We start from the raw sequence: 16,877 nt of genomic DNA on the forward strand, positions 1-16,877 counted from the left end.
TGGTGAGGTTCACTCATGGTGTTTAAAATTGGGAATCGGCACCATGGCTGTTGAGAGAGAGAGAGAGAGGAGGTAAGACATGTTCCCAAAGGCACAGCCGTGGGCTGCCAGTCCTGCCGCTGTTTGGGGGAAGCATCTGCCAGGGCCGGGTAGTAGTGGGGGTGTGACCAGGGGATGGGCCTTGGGGTCAGTATGCCTCCCTAGGATCCGGGTGTCCAGGCACGAACTGCCATTGCCGTGGCCTGCAAGGCACCCCACTGATTGCCCATCGTGGCCCATGGTTGCGCTGAGTGCCACCGGCCAATACCCCCGCCACAACCAGGTGCCACCCTGCTGGCATGGCATCATGTGACTCACCCAAAGGAGGACGGTAACAGTAGACCCCACAGAGAGAGCAGGCCAGCTACTGATACCCCTGCCCAGGGGGATAGGTCAGAGTCAGATGCCTCCCACTCCCAGGTGCCAGGCACTGACAATGCCAGGGGTGGGCTGCGGAGGGCAAAGCATCAGGGGAGTAGCCGGTGTTGTGGGTGGGAATGGGGAAGGTGGACATGCAGGGGCTGCAGTGCAGGGCGGGGCCACCATGTAGCCCGCCGGTCCTGGTTAGGCACGGGGGTATTCTCCATGGTAACATGTCTGCCCTTTACCCCCTTTGGAGAAGGGATTCCAGTATCCAACCAGGAGGGTTTGCCAGCTGCCTGGCTGCCGCAGCCTGGCAGACGCAATGAGGCTGTACGAGCACGAGCTGCTCGGGAGGGCCCGGCAACGGCGCAGCCTGACCCAGAGGAGCAGGAGCCAGCTGGTGAGGATGGAGAACTGGCCATCCAACAGGCCGAGGAGTAGGTCTGAAGGTGGCACCGCATCAGTCCTCGTGTGTGCCGGCAGCACCTGTCATTCAAAGACCTGCTGGACTGAGCACGTCGCCAAAGACATCGGCTGACCTGCGAGACTGTATTATATCTGTGGCATCATGGGGCACCTTCAACCGCGAGGGTATGGAAGAGGACAACACCTTCCGGTGGCCGTCAAAGTGATGGTCGCCCTGAACGTTTATGTCATAGGGTCCTTCCAGGCACTGCGTGGGCACCTGTCTGGGATCTCACAGGCCTCGGTGCACAGGTGCATCCGCGCCACAACAGAGGCCCTGTATGCCTGGTTGGCACAATACCCAGGTTGGGTGAGTAAATTTGCAGACGACACTAAAGTCGGTGGAGTTGTAGACAGTGTGGAAGGATGTTGCAGGTTACAGAGGGACATAGATAAGCTGCAGAGCTGGGCTGAGGTGGCAAATGGAGTTTAATGTAGAGAAGTGTGAGGTGATTCACTTTGGAAAGAATAACAGGAATGCGGAATATTTGGCTAATGGTAAAATTCTTGGCAGTGTGGATGAGCAGAGGGATCTCGGTGTCCATGTACATAGATCCCTGAAAGTTGCCACCCAGGTTGATAGGATTGTGAAGAAGGCCTATGGTGTGTTGGCCTTTATTGGTAGAGGGATTGAGTTCAGGAGCCATGAGGTCATGTTGCAGCTGTACAAAACTCTGGTACGGCCGCATTTGGAGTATTGCGTACAGTTCTGGTCGCCTCATTATAGGAAGGACGTGGAAGCTTTGGAACGGGTGCAGAGGAGATTTACCAGGATGTTGCCTGGTATGGAGGGAAAATCTTATGAGGAAAGGCTGATGGACTTGAGGTTGTTTTTGTTAGAGAGAAGAAGGTTAAGAGGTGACTTAATAGAGGCATACAAAATGATCAGAGGGTTAGATAGGGTGGACAGTGAGAGCCTTCTCCCGCAGATGGAGGTGGCTAGCATGAGGGGACAGCTTTAAATTGAGGGGTAATAGATATAGGACAGAGGTCAGAGGTAGGTTTTTTACACAAAGAGTGGTGAGGCCGTGGAATGCCCTACCTGCAACAGTAGTGCACTAGCCAACATTGAGGGCATTTAAAAGTTTATTGGATAAGCATATGGATGATAATGGCATAGTGTAGGTTAGATGGCCTTTAGTTTTTGACTTCCCATGTCGGTGCAACATCGTGGGCCGAAGGGCCTGTACTGCGCTGTATAGTTCTATGTTCTATGTTCTATGTTCTAATACGCCAACCTGAATTTGGACCAAGCCCACTAGATTGCACGGGCTGTGGGGTTCGCTGCCATTGCCCCATGTCCAGAGGGTGATTGGCAGAACGCATGTCACTCCTATGAGCAGCACTGTATGAGGAGGTACACTTCATGAACCACAAGGGGTACCACTCCATGAACTTGCAGTTGGTATGTGACCATGAGCTGCACATCATGCACCTCTGCAGCCAACCCAGGCAATGTGCATGACGCCTTCATCCTGGCACACGTGACAGTACCCAATCTTCGAGGCACTCACTCCCCCGGGTGAGGGGTTGGCTCCTGAGTTATCTGATGCGTCCATGACTGATGACGCGTATACGGAGGCCACAGGTCAAGCATAAATCTGCTACAGCGATTCCCATACTGTGACCATCCGAGTGCTGAAGATGCATTTCAGGTGCCAGGCCCACTCTGGAGGGACCCAGGGAGAGTCTCCCACATCGTGGGGGCCTGCTGCATCCTCCACAACATTGCGCAGCAGAGGGGCAACATACTGGAGGAGTAAAAGGATCGCCAGGCCTCGTCCATCGAGGAGGATGCGGAGGAGGGCCAGGATGGACAGGCAGGCACAAGAGGCCGCACAATGTGTACACGAGGGCCTCTGTGCACGGAACAATCTATTCACTACCAGATGTGCCCACCAGGGGGCCTCACCAGTGGCAGCTTGAAAGTCTCTGGGGTCGGCACCGAAGGTGGCCTTCAATTGCCCTGTGGGTCCTGGCCCAACACCTGCGCCCCGCACCAACGGCCTTCCATCCCCCTCCACCCGCCACATCCTCTGCACCCAGCACAGCCAATTCCTCACACACAGAGCACTGAGGCAGGTCAGAACGTTGGTGTTTATTGTGATATATATAAATATTGTACCCTCGTGCTTCACCCGTGCCAACTTAACTGGTGTCTCACTTTCTAGCTTCACGTACCCTAGCGCTTGTCCTTGGTGGATCCCCAGGTGGTACATCAGAAGTGGAGGTGGCCTGCTGTGATCCCCATCCTGTGACCTGGGTCCTATTTGGCGGCCAATCTCTGGAACGACCGGGCCCGGATGAGCCCTGTAGTCTTCTGGGTGTCACAGGTGATGTGCTGCCGCCCTGTTCTGCCCATTCCCCATTGGTTGTGCCTGGGACATGGCGGGGGAGGGGGCCTTCATCCCTCCGGGTGCCAGATGGCCACGGGTTACTCCTTTGGATGAGTGCACGGCTGGATTGAGCTCCAACGGCTCCCCCGCCAAGCTCCTCTGCAGCGACCGACTGCTCTCTATCCCATTGGCCAGGTCCAACGCCCTCTGCTCTGCGACAGTGAGGGGCTGCAGTTCCGGCGGGCCCCTTCCAGTCTTTTCCCGCTCCCGGTGTTTGTGGGCCGACTTCTACTGGGGGGAAAATAACGCACAGTGAAAGACATTTGCATGCGGGAAGCACAGGAGTCCTTGGCTGGTAGCCTGCGTGTGCAGGGCACCCGGCCATGGCGGGCGGCATGGGTGTTGGCGGGTGGTGCAGGGTAGGGGTGCGTGTGCACTGCCAATGGGTAGGGTTTGATCACCCTCTAGGTGGGGTGGGGGGGTTGGTGCTATGATTGTGTAGGGCGGGGTTTGGTGCCGGGGCATGATGGTGGAGGTGGCACACTATGGTTGGCTTGGGGGTTTTGCTCAATCATGTCCAATGCTGCCTACCGGCCCACCTGGTGTGGGGGGGAGTGGGGAGTGGTGATGGGTGTTGGATGGAAGTGATGCCAGGGGCAGGGAGGTAGTGGCGCACCCTGGCCGCCCTGTGGAGATGGAGCTGGCCAGGCCTACCGGAGGGGCCCATGGTGCTCATGGCTTCTGCCACCTGCACCCAGGCACGGTGGACATCCGCTGGTGGCACCCTGGTCCCACCCTGGTGAACAGGGTGTCCTGCATCTCCTCCATGACATCCAACAGTGTCTCAAGCTTGGAATCAGCGAACCTCGGGCTCTTCAGGGTGGCATCTTCTTGTCTGAAACGGGAGTGTGTGGTGAGTGGAGTGCCTACATGCAACTGTAGCTTGCCAGGTTCTCGAGTGCCAATCCCAACCCCAGCGAATCACCTGCCAGCATTCATTAGAATTGCACTAGTTCCACGTGGCACGAGTACCAGCCCATTGGTATTTCCTGAATCGCTCCGTGGCTGGTGCCGCTTTTGGGACCTGTAGTTTTTACCTCACCACTATTCTTAGAATTCCCCCTATACCAAAAAAGGGTCAACATATTCTAAATGGTGAGCAGGGACTCTCACTCCCTGACTCCTATGCAGATTTAGGCAGATGCTATTCAGGTCAAACTAGTGTCTCAAGTTATTCCCCGGCATAACCCCTATCTTCATAGAAGAATTTCATTTACTTACCACTTAGTAGCTTACACACGGGTCCGGCTTGCTAAGTAAAGTAAAGTATACTTTCTAAAGAAAATAATAACCACTCTTTCAGGTTATCAATTTGAACTTAACTTTATTTTCAAGTTAAAAGAGAACTACTTTCACAGAAAGGTAAAAAAGATCTTTTTTTGTTCGTACCAGTTGCAGACTTTCATGTCTCTCTTGACAATCAGTTTTCTTTAACTTTTGGTCTTCTGTTCGCTTCTCTGGGCTGCTCGGTCTGTCCGATGTTGCTTGTCCCATCACCGAGGAAGATTCAGTGTTTTCTGATCATTTTCCCGAGTTTTTATAGCAATTTGGGGCCCCCTGACCTTTACACCTGGCCAGCAAAACTAAAGAGCTGGTCATCGACTTCAGGAAGCATAGTACTGTACACACCCCTGTCAGCATCAACGGAGCCGAGGTAGAGATGGTGAGCAGTTTCAAATTCCTAGGGGTGCACATCACCAAAAATCTATCCTGGTCCACTCATGTCGACGCTATCACCAAGAAAGCACAACAGCGCCTTTACTTCCTCAGGAAACTAAGGAAATTCGGCATGTCCACATTAACCCTTACCAACTTTTACAGATGCACTATAGAGAGCATCCTCTCGGGCTGCATCACAGCCTGGTATGGCAACTGCTCGGCCCAGGACCGCAAGGAACTTCAGAGAGTCGTGAATACCGCCCAGTCCATCACACGAACCTGCCTCCCATCCATTGATTCCATCTACACCTCCCGCTGCCGGGGGAAAGCAGGCAGCATAATCAAGGATCCCTCCCACCCGGCTTACTCACTTTTCCAACTTCTTCCATCGGGCAGGAGATTCAGAAGTCTGAGAACACGGACGAACAGACTCAAAAACAGCTTCTTCCCCACTGTCACCAGACTCCTAAATGACCCTTTTATGGACTGTCCTCATTAACACTACACCCATGTCTGCTTCATCCGATGCCAATGCTTATGTAGTACATTGTATATATTGTGTTGCCCTATTATGTATTCTCATGTATTTTCTTGAATTCTGTTCAATTCCCTTTTCTTCCCATGTACTGAATGATCTGTTGAGCTGCTTGCAGAAAAATACTTTTCACTGTACCTCGATACACGTGACAATAAACAAATCCAATCCAATCCAATCCTTAAGGCTGCATGCCTGACAGTTTGAAAGCTAGTTTCTATCGGTTTAGACGTGTGGCGCTACTCAACAGCGGCAGCGCGGTTTTATCCCACCAGCTCGCCATTTACTTACTGGAATTTTCTCATTTTGTTTGACATGTAATAAATTTCTCTGTGTCTGAGTCAGCACCCTTTTGGATTTATGTCTTTCTTGATAATTCTTTTCAGTCTTGACCCGCATCATTGTTGGGTTAAGCTAATGTCATGTTAAGGTTATCCCCTCTGGCTCTAACCTTATCTCCTTTGGCCATCTTCTAAAAGGTTTTAATGTCAAAAATGGTGTATGTCATATTGTAACCTCGTCACTTTCTAGTTTTCTTAATTTCTAAATCAGTTGTCTCATCTTAATACTGGTGTCAGCAAGTTTTCACACTTAACAGTTGTTCCTTATTTTAAACTTTAGATTCTGGCTGTTATTCTTAATTGTTCAATAAAGTAATTTGTTGCTTTGTTGGTCGTTCTGGGTGAGTGTGCTTAACACTCGATTTGGCTCAGTTTCTTTACTTAGCTCTGGAGTCGCCAGGTATCGTTAAGATACCGCCACAAGTTTCAAGGTCAAGTTCAAAGCAATAAAACCATACACCAATTAGTAAGTTCAAACAACTGAGTTTATTATAATACAATTATAATAACTACCCATGCACACGCTAAAAGGATTAAACTATTCCTACCGCTAAATAAACTAATACTTATCTCGAAGGAACTGCCGGGTCAGGGAACAAGGCCTCTTGCTCTGCTCTGGTCTGCAGACTTCAGGTTGGTATAAGTTAAAAGGGGTCAGGAGTGTCTATCTCTGGTAGCGATCGTTGTGAGACACTTACTTGCTGGCGGCTGCTGTCCGAACCTGTCTCTCTCTCCTTCAGGGTCTTCTTGGCAAAAGCTGGTCGAGATGCTGGTCCACGGAGGAGTGCTAGTCAAAGAGAGAGGAGGGCTGGACAAGAAGACTTAACCATGTGTGGGACCTGTCTTTTATAGGTCCCAGGGATCCACGCCCCTTTGGGCGGACTCCCTTACCTGCTTGGAATCGATTGGGTCTCTTCCCAATCGATGGGCGGGATTCTCCGACCCCACGCAGGGTCGGAGAATTGGCGGGAAGCGGCGTGATTTCCGCTCCCGCAGGTCTCCTAATTCTCCCGCCGGTAAAAAACCGGCGTTGTGCAAATCCCGCCGGCAGCCTGTGAAAACAGCTGGCGCCGGCGGGATTTCATTTTTTTAAAACTCACCTTTAAATCTCCGGCCCGGATGGGCCGAAGTCCCGCCGCTGGGAGGCCTTCTCCCGCCGCCGAGGTGTACACCACCTCAGAAACGGCGGACTCAGCGGCGCGAGCGGGCCCCCGGGGTCCTGGGGGGGGCGGGGGGCGATCGGACCCGGGGGGGTGCCCCCACGGAAGCCTGGCCCGCGATCGGGGCCCCCCGCTCACTCCGCGGGGCAGTGCCGTGGGGGCACTCTTTCTCCTTCCGCGCCGCCACGGCCTCCGCCATGGCGGACGCGGAGGAGAACCCCGCATCGCGCATGCGCCGGCAGTGAGGTCAGCGGCCAGCTGCCGCTGACGTCACTGCCGGCGCATGCGCCGACCGCCGAAAGCCTTTCGGCCAGCCCCGCTACCGACTGCGCCGGGTGTTTGCGCCAGTCTACCGGTGCAAACTGCTCCGGCGCGGGGCTGGCCCCCAAAGGTGGGGAGAATTCCCCACCTTTGGAGGAGGCGCGACCCCTGAGTGGTTGGCGCCACTCCCCTACGCCGGCACCCTCCGTCACGCCGGGTAGGGGAGAATCCCGCCCCATATGTTTGAATCTCCCCCAATACTGAGGCTGTTCCTTAGCTACTGGGCGGGCTCTCAGGCTCTTTGTTTTCGAACCCTGTTGGTGCCTGGGTGTCTGGTATCCTTTACAATGTTGCAGTTGCTTCCCCATTTGTGTCCATTGTCTCTGGAATCGTTCCATTAACATGCTAATTATCCCGGAGATTGCCTCATTAGTATGCGGAATGTTCGTTTCGGTGCTGTCTGCTCTCTTAGCAGACAGAATCCACACCTGCTAGGTGCAGCCCGCTGGCGCTGCAAACATTGTCCATTTTATCCTATATGCTTTGCGTTCCTCCATTTTGTATTCAGGGAAATGGCCAACTTCGGTGGCTACAGCTTAAAGAATTGTGAAATACTGTTCCCTTTCATATAACTTTAGAGTTTAAGTCACTCAAATGACTTTCCTAACTTGTAAATTAAAATGAAGCTCTTATCTGTTTTCTTCCCTGTCTGTAAAGTTTCTGCTTTAAACAAGCTGCTGCTGTTAACCCCTTATGGGGCTTCTCCCTTTCAGTAAAAGTCTCAGGCATTCTCAGTGTTACTTTCATGTTTCAAATGTCATATCCTTTCGATTTTCCTTTACAGACCATAAAACGCTCGCAATTCAGCCCCGGCATTTAGTCTTTGAAATGGAGAATCCAGCTCACCGTCTTTTGAGCCAGGATTCCATTCGAGCATCTGCCTGTCCAGTTATAACATCAACTGGGATCGGAACAATAGTTTCATGACCAAACCCTGGATTTTAAAGAACTTAAAAGCTATATTGAAGGTAGGATAACTTATATTGAGCAAATAGCAAGGTGAGAATGGGAGTTCAGTATGTGAAAGATGCATATAGCTATCAACTATCATACAAAGGGGCAGCACGGAGGCCTAGTGGTTAGCACAACCGCCTCACGGCGCTGAGGTCCCAGGTTCGATCCCGGCTCTGGGTCACTGTCCGTGTGGAGTTTGCACATTCTCCCCGTGTCTGCGTGGGTTTCGCTCCCACAACCCAAAAATGTGCAGAGTAGGTGGATTGGCCACACTAAATTGGCCCTTAATTGGAAAAAATAATTGGGTAATCTAAATTTATAAAAAAAAAATAAAAAAAAACTATCATACAAAGCGAGATTGAACAGTTTAGGCCTATACTCTCTGAAGTTTAGAAGAATGAGGGGAGGTCAAATTGAGGTATACAAGGTGATAAAATGTATGGATAAAGTAGGCGTGGTGCAGATGCTTCCTCTTGGGGGGCATTTGAGAACGAGAGGTCATAGTTTTAGGATTAAATTTAAAGCAGAGTTGAGGAGAAACTATTTCTCCCAAAGGGTCGTGAATCTGTGGAATTCACTACCCCAGAGTGCGGTGGATGCTAGGACAGTGAGTAAATTTAAGGAGGAGTTAGACAGGTTTTAAATTGGTATGGAGTTGAAGGGTAATGGAGAACAGGCAGGATGGTGGAGTTGAGGCCAGGATGAGATCAATCATGATCGATTGGCAGAGCAGACTTGATGGGCCAAACGGCCTAATTATGCTCCTATAATCTTACAAATTTATAAATTTATGAACTGAATTATCATTTTCGGACAAATAATTTCAGAGATACATAAAAGTATATGCATGAAGCATCAGACTTCATCTCAAATGGAGAACTGACCCCTAGTTCTCTGCAGAGAAGCCTCAGAATGTTTTGAACAATTTGAACGCTTTTTTTAGCAAGATTGAAAACTATGGGCGCGATTCTCCCAGAGGGGGAGCAATCGTAAGGCTGGCGTCAAATCCGGGCAGGTTTGACGCCAGCACACCCCTCCCCGACCGGGAACCGATTCTGGTCCCCGGTCGGGGCTAGCACGCCGCCGCCGTAAACTCCGGCATCACGGGCTTAACGAATTTCGTTAAGCCCGCTTGCCAGAGTTTGCGCCGGCTGACGCGTCATATGACGTCAGCCGCGCATGCGCGGATTGGAAGACTCCAACCCGCGCATGCGCGGATGACGTCATCGCGCATTTGCGCGAACCCGCGCATGCGCGGGCCGGGATGCCCCTCAGCCGCCCCGCGAAGTGATACAGCGGGGCGGCGGAGGGACAAAGAGTGCACGGGCATCGGACCCGCTGCCCACGATCGGTGCCCACCGATTGCGGGCCCATGGCACCCTTGGCACGGCCGTGGTACAGCCGTGCCAATCGGTGCCATGGTTTTCAAAATCGGCACTTTACGGCCGTTTTTACGAACGGCCAGACCAGGTGTGTTTGCCGTTCGTAAAAACAGCCGTAAAGGGCTGGGAACTCGGCCCATCGGACAGCTGAGAATTGCTGCTGGCCGTAAAAAAACGGCGGCAGCGATTCGTATCGGGAGTCGGGCGTGGGGGGGGGGGGGAGAATAGCGGGAGGGCGTCGGACGAGCGTGGCCGTAAAATTTTACGAGCCACGCTATTCTCCGCACCGTCGTGAGTGCGGAGAATTGCGCCCTATGAATTTGAGGAACATGTAAGGGGCGGAATTCTCCGGGAAAAATCGGGAGGGCCGTCGTGAGCTCGGCCGAGTTTCACGACGGACTCGGAGGCCGCTCCTCGCCCCCTATTCTCCCCTCCCGGCGGGGCTAGGAGCGGCGCTCTATAAAGATCGGCCGCGGGGGCATTGCGCCGAGAATGACGCGGCCGGCGCGCCTAATGACGTCAGCAGCGCATGCGCATGTTGGCCGGCTCCAACCCGCGCATGCGCGGCTGATGTCATGATGCTGACGGCACAAACCCGCGCATGCGCGGTGGCCGTCTTTCCCCTCAGCCGCACCGCAGGACGTGGCAGCTTGATCTTGCGGGGCGGCGGAGGGGAAATAGTGGGCGCGATTCTCCGCAAATGCGGTGAGTCGTAAAGGCTGCCGTGAAACTGGCCGTGTTTCACGGCAGCCTCCGCACCCCCTCCCAGGACCCGATTCTGCCCCCCCCCCCGAGTGGGGCTAGCAGCAGGGCCCCGTGAAGCACGGCATCGCGGCCTTAGCGACCGTCGCTAAGTCCGCGCGCCAAGCATCACGACGGCTGATGTGCACTATGACATCAGCCGTGCATGCGCGGGTTGGACAGCTCCAGCCCGCGCATGCGCGGATGACGTCACCACGCAGACGCGTCAAACCCGCGCATGCGCGGGCCGTCATGGCCCTCAGCTGCTCCGCGGACTGATCCTGCGGGGCGGCAGAAGAACAAATAGTGCGCGGGTATCGGACCCGCTGCCCGCGATCGGTGCCCACCGATCGCAGGCCCATGCCACCCTTGGCACGGCCATGGTGCGGCCGTGCCAATCGGTGCCATGGTTGTCCGGGACGGGCACTTTGCGGCCTTTTTCATGAACGCCGAAAGCAGGTGTGATCGCGGCCGTGAAAACGGCCGTAAACTCCGCGGTATTCGGCCCATCGGCCTGCGGAGATTCGCTGTTCGCCGTAAAAAACGGCGAGCAGCAATTCGTGTTGGGGGGCAGCCGGAGGGGGGGGGGGGGGGGGGGGAATAGCGGGAGGCCGTGAAAATTGTCGGGAAGGCCCTCCCGCTATTCTCCGACCCGTTGTGGGCAGCGGAGAATCGCGCCCAGTGCGTCCTGTTTGGACGCCGGCCCGACGATCGGTGGGCACCTCCTTGCTGTTCTTCCTGCAGTCTGGTACGCTGAATGATTACCGAACACTTGCTCCTACATCAATAATCAGGATGAATTTTGAACACCTTGTGTCGTAGCTTCTTCTTTATCCCATGTTTCACATATTGAACTGTTACTGCTTGTACTACATTTGTTGAATTCTCTTCAGATTTTAATAGTGTGCGACCAGTCAAGCTGATTGAGAAATGGAAAATCCTTGATGTCAATCCTATTCCCCTACTTTGGATCAATGATTTCCTTCACAAAAGGACCCAAACTGACCTAACAGGTGTTAGATTCTGGGATTTATTCAGAGCCTACGGATGGGAATTTCCATGTCGGATTGGGACGGGAATGCTCAGCGGCAAGACCCCAGGCACTTTCCCAATTGCCATAAATCGAGGAAGTGATTATCCCCTCCTCCCGTTAATGGTGGGCCGCATTGCTCCCAACTCCCCGGTGTCTAATTTTAATACATTTGCTTGTCATTATTGTGATCACGTTCCGGAATCACCCCACCCACCTTCGCCTCCACATCAGATTTAAATACCACATGGGCTTGACTTTAGACCGGCATGCACCTGGTGACCTGAACTTCGATGGGAACTTAGCACAACACTAAGTTATGGATCCCAATGCAAGGGGGCAGGTCCACCAATTCAGTGGGGGGGGGGGGGGTGGGGGGGGGGGGGGGGGGGAGGGCAGAGGCAAGTCTCTGGAGAGGCTTCTTCATGGCAGGCTTGTGGTAACAGTGCCAGAGAGAGAGGAGAAGAGAAGGGAACCTCGGGGCAAGGGCAACAGTGTCCAAGATAACCTTAGCACAAGGGCAACAGTGCAAGGGGCAGGGGCAGGTCATGGCAGCACAGGCTTGTTGCGCACATACGCATGCCAGCATTGGCGAGCAGTGTGAAGATGTGGGGAGATGTGTGAAAAAAGTGGCATGGCAAATGGAAAAATATGTCAAATATCGGCCCCCTTCCACGGCTGAGATTGTTTAGCTGGAGTTCAATTGACATGCTTGGAATCAGGCTAGCTAAGTAATTGCGCTCACTCAAGCAGCAGAGTGTAATGGTTGCTGCTCTAAGTTTAACCCCTCACACTCAGACTTCCAAATTGAATGACGGTGATGATGCTGCAGGACCATTGGGTGACAGGGCAAGCTTTAGGAAGAAGCTTTAGGAAGAAGTCCAAAGATGTGCGGGTTAGGTGGATTGGCCATGCTAAATTGCCCGTAGTGTCCTAATAAAAAAAAAGTAAGGTTAAGGGGGGGGGGGTTGTTGGGTTACGGGTATAGGGTGGATATGTGGGTTTGAGTAGGGTGATCATGGCTCGGCACAACATTGAGGGCCGAAGGGCCTGTTCTGTGCTGTACTGTTCTATGTTCTATGTTCTATGACCATGGAATACAGACTGCGTGGCCTAAGCTGTCACCACTTGGTCATGTGGTGTGGGGCAGTGGTGGGACGGGGGAAACGCGTTTGGTAAACCATCATGCGCACTAACCACCGGGCAACCATGTGCTGCAGGACTCTCCAGCATGGATAATAGGGCCTTGAGAGGCACCCACAGGCAATGATCTGACCAATATGATTCTTAGGAGACAATATGGATTGAGAATTGGTTAGCAGATAGCAAACAGAGAGTTGTAATTAGCGGGTCATTTTTGAAGTGGCCGGCATTAACTAATGGGGTACCACAGGTATCAGCACTTGGGCCCAGCTATTCACACCACAGGCCAATGATTCAGACAAGGGAAACAAAAGTAATATTTCCAAGTTTGCTGATGACACAAAGATTGATGGGGAGTGGTGAGAAGGATGTTAAGAGGTTTCAAGGTGATTTAGACAAGTTGAGTGAGTGGGTAAATACATGGCAGATGCAGTATAACGTGGATAAATGTGAAGTTCTCCAATTCAGACGAGAAACAGAGTATTATTGAAATGGTGATACTGGGAATGTTGATGTGCAAAGGTGTAATGTTTCACCAATCACTGAAAGCTAGCATGCGGGTGCAGCAAGCAGTTACAAAGGAAATGATATGTTTGCCTTTGTTCCAAAAGGACTTGAATACAGGAGGAAGGATGTCTTTCCGCAGCTGTACAGGGCCTTGGTGAGACCAAATCTGGAGTATTGTGAGCAGATTAGGCCTCCTTATCTAAGAAATGATATGCTTGTCACAGCGAAGGTTCACCAGACTGATTCCTGGGACTGCAGCATTGCTGTATGAGGAGAGAGTGTATTGACTGGGCCCGTATTCACTGGAATCTAGAAGATTGAGATGGGTATAGTGTTGAGATAGAGGATCAGCCATGATCATGTTGAATGGTAGAGCAGGCTCGAAGGGGCGAATGGCTCCCATTTTCTGTTTCAATGTAATTTCTGTACCTCACATCTGACTTTGATACTGTAGTGAGGCGACCATCAGAAAGATGGAGCCTGGTGACTTTGCTGTCTGCCTTATTTAGTTATAGGCAGAAGAGAAGGCGGTGAAGAATGCACAGCGACACTTGGCTTGCTAAAGGTAAGAGCAGAATCCTCAAGACCAAGATGTAGCAGGGTCCTCTCTGCATTCAGAGTATAAACACACGAGAGCCGTTATTTATAGGCGCATCAATAGTGCCAAAATCTACAGAAGGTGCATGTGATACCTGCAGATGAACATGAACCAATGTGATATGTTCAGGGAACTGGTCACACACATATGCCACCTTCTGCAGGATTTGGTGCCCAAGGCTCTCAGAGAACACCCACTGTCAGTGGCAGTGAAAGTGACTGCTGCGCTCAATTTCTATGAGAGTGGCTCCTTCCTCAGCCTCACTGGGATCTGTGTGGGTGTTGAGGGTAAAATCCTGGCATGGATGGAGGATTGGCTGACTGGGTGGGGATAAAGGGGTCTTTTTCAGGATGGCAGCCGGTGACTACTGATGTGCCTCAAGGGTCGGTGCTGGGGCCACAACCTCTCACAATATACATTAATGATCTGGAAGAAGGAACTGAAAGCACTGTTGCTAAGTTTGCAGATGCTACAAAGATGGGGGCGCGGGATTCTCCGTTCGACATGGCGTCGTGTTTCTCCGTTTCGCTGGCTGGCCAATGGGGTTTCCCATTGTGAGGCAGCCCCACGCTGTCGGGAAATGCCTGGACTGCCGGCAAAATGGAGAAGCCTGACGGCGGAGAATTCAGCCCCTGTAGTGGGACAGGTAGTATTGAGGAAGCAGGCTGGCTGCAGAAGGACTTGGACAGGCTAGGAGAGTGGACAAAGAAGTGGCAGATGGAATAGAATGAGAAAAAGTGTGTTATGCGCTTTGGAAAGAGGAATGGAGGCATAGACTATTTTCTAAATGGGCAAATGCTAGGAAATCAGAAGCACAAAGTGACTTGGGAGTCCTTGTTCACGATTCTCTTAAGGTTAACGTGGAGATTCAGTCGGCAGTTAGGAAGGCATATGCAATGTTAGCTTCATGTCAAGAGGGCCAGACTACAAGACCAGGGATGTACTTCTGAGGCTGTATAAGGCTCTGGTCCGACCCCATTTGGAGTATTGTGAGGAGTTTTGGGCCCTGTATCTAAGGAAGGATGTGCTGGCCTTGGAAAGGGTCCAGAGGAGGTTCACAAGAATGATTCCTGGAATGAAGAGCTTGTCGTATGAGGACCAGTTGAGGACTCTGGGTCTGTACTCGTTAGAGTTTGGAAGGATGACGGGGGATCTTATTGAAACTTACAGGATACTGCAGGGCCTGGATAGAGTGGATGTGGGGAGGATGTTTCCACTTGTAGGAAAAATTAGAAGCAGAGGACACCATCTCAGACTAAAGGGACGATCCTTTAAAACAGAGAGGAGGAGGAATTTCTTCGGCCAGAGGGTGGTGAATCTGTGGAACTCTTTGCTGCAGAATGCGGTGGAGGCCAAATCACTGAGTTTCTTTAAGACAGAGATAGATAGGTTCTTGATTAATAAGGGGATCAGGTTTTAAGGGGAAAAGGCAGGAGGATGGGGATGAGAAAATTCTCAGCCATGATTGAATGGCGGAGCAGACTCGATAGGCCGAGTGGCCTAATTCTGCTCCTATGGCTTATGGTCTTATGGGTCTCACAGGCCTCCAACCACAGATGAATCCAGGAGGCTATTTTTGCCAAGGCACACAAATTTATCGACTTTGAGAGAGGAAGTAAACCAGGAAAGAAGAACGCAAGAACTTGCTGTGATATACAGATTCCCAAGGCTGCAAGGTGACATCAACTGCACTCAAGTGGATGTTAAATCTCCATGGGAACAAGCAGTCCAGTATGTCATCTTCCACTCTCTCAATGTTCAGCTAGTCTGCAACCATAACAAACAGATCATGCAGCTTTGTGCAAGGTACCCGGGAGTGCCCAAGACTTGTACATCCTCAACAGGTATGATCTCAGACATATTCCAGGGACAATATATGTTGCACATTTAGCTTCTAGGGGACAAGGGTTACCCACAAAGGACACGGCTGATGATGCCCATGCGGCAGACTCACACTCCTGCTGTTGGAAGATGGAACGAGACTCATGTGTAACCTGGTGTTTGGTGCAGTACATCACAGGGATCATGAAGATGAGGTTCTGGTACCTCAACAGATCTGGCGGAGCACTCCGATATGCACTCCAGAAGGCGTTACGCATCATTGTGGCTTTCTGCTTGCTATGCATCCTGGAAATGAAAAGTGGAGGGGACCTGGATGATGGGGATATGGAAGAACAGCATGGCTACTCAGGGCAGCACAGTAGCATAGTGATTAGCACTATGGCTTCACACGGCCAAGGTCCCAGGTTCGATTCCCGCTTTGGTCACTGTCTGTGCGGAGTCTGCACGTTCTCCTCGTGTCTGCATGGGTTTCCTCCGGGTGCTCCGGTTTCCTCCCACAGTCCAAAGATGTGCAGGTTAGGTGGATTGGCCATGATAAATTGCGCTTAGGTTAGATGGGGTTGCAGGGTTACAGGGATAGGTTGGAGATGTGGGCTTAAGTAGGGAGCTCTTTCCAAGAGCCGGTGCAGACTCAAAGGCCGAATGGCCTCCTTCTGCACTGTAAATTCTATGATTCTATGATGATACCATAAGACATGGTCCTATGAGGAAGAGGTATAAGGGAATCATAGAATTTACAATGCAGAAGGAGGCCATTCGGCCCATTGAGTCCGCACCAGCTCTTTGGAAAGAGCACCTCACTTAAGCCCACGCCTTGACCGCATCCCCTTAACCCAGTAATTTCACCTAACCTTTTTGGAACGCTAAGGGCAATTTATCATGGCCAATCCACCTAACCTGCATATCTTTGGACTGTGGGAGGAAACCGGAGCACCCGGAGGAAACCCATGCAGACACGGGGAGAAAGTGCAGACTCCGCACAGACAGTGATCCAAGCCGGGAATCAAACCTGGGACCGTGGAGCTGTGAAGCAACTGTGCTAACCACTGTGCTACCATGTCGCCCTATGAGGGCTATGTGTTCCTGAAAGATGAGGATGCAAGACAATGAGGTAATTGTTCTTGTCAGACAAGGCTTGTGTGCTCATGAGGCCCTCGTTGCCACAAGATTCCAGGAGGATGATGCTGAGATGCAGTGAGGACAGTCCTGAGATCTTCACGTTGCATCTGGGAACATCTGACACTTCTCTGGCTGAGGGCCACACATATATATTCTGATAAGAGGGTCTTTTCATGGAGACACTGCTGGGATAAGGAATAGAATTTTATCAGTTTGATGGATGGACAAGGATATGTATGTGCCCATGCTGGGAATCAGTGACTGATTATTTTAATACACAGG

Source organism: Scyliorhinus canicula, chromosome 13, assembly GCF_902713615.1.
Source record: "Scyliorhinus canicula chromosome 13, sScyCan1.1, whole genome shotgun sequence".
Lineage (NCBI taxonomy): Eukaryota > Metazoa > Chordata > Chondrichthyes > Carcharhiniformes > Scyliorhinidae > Scyliorhinus > Scyliorhinus canicula.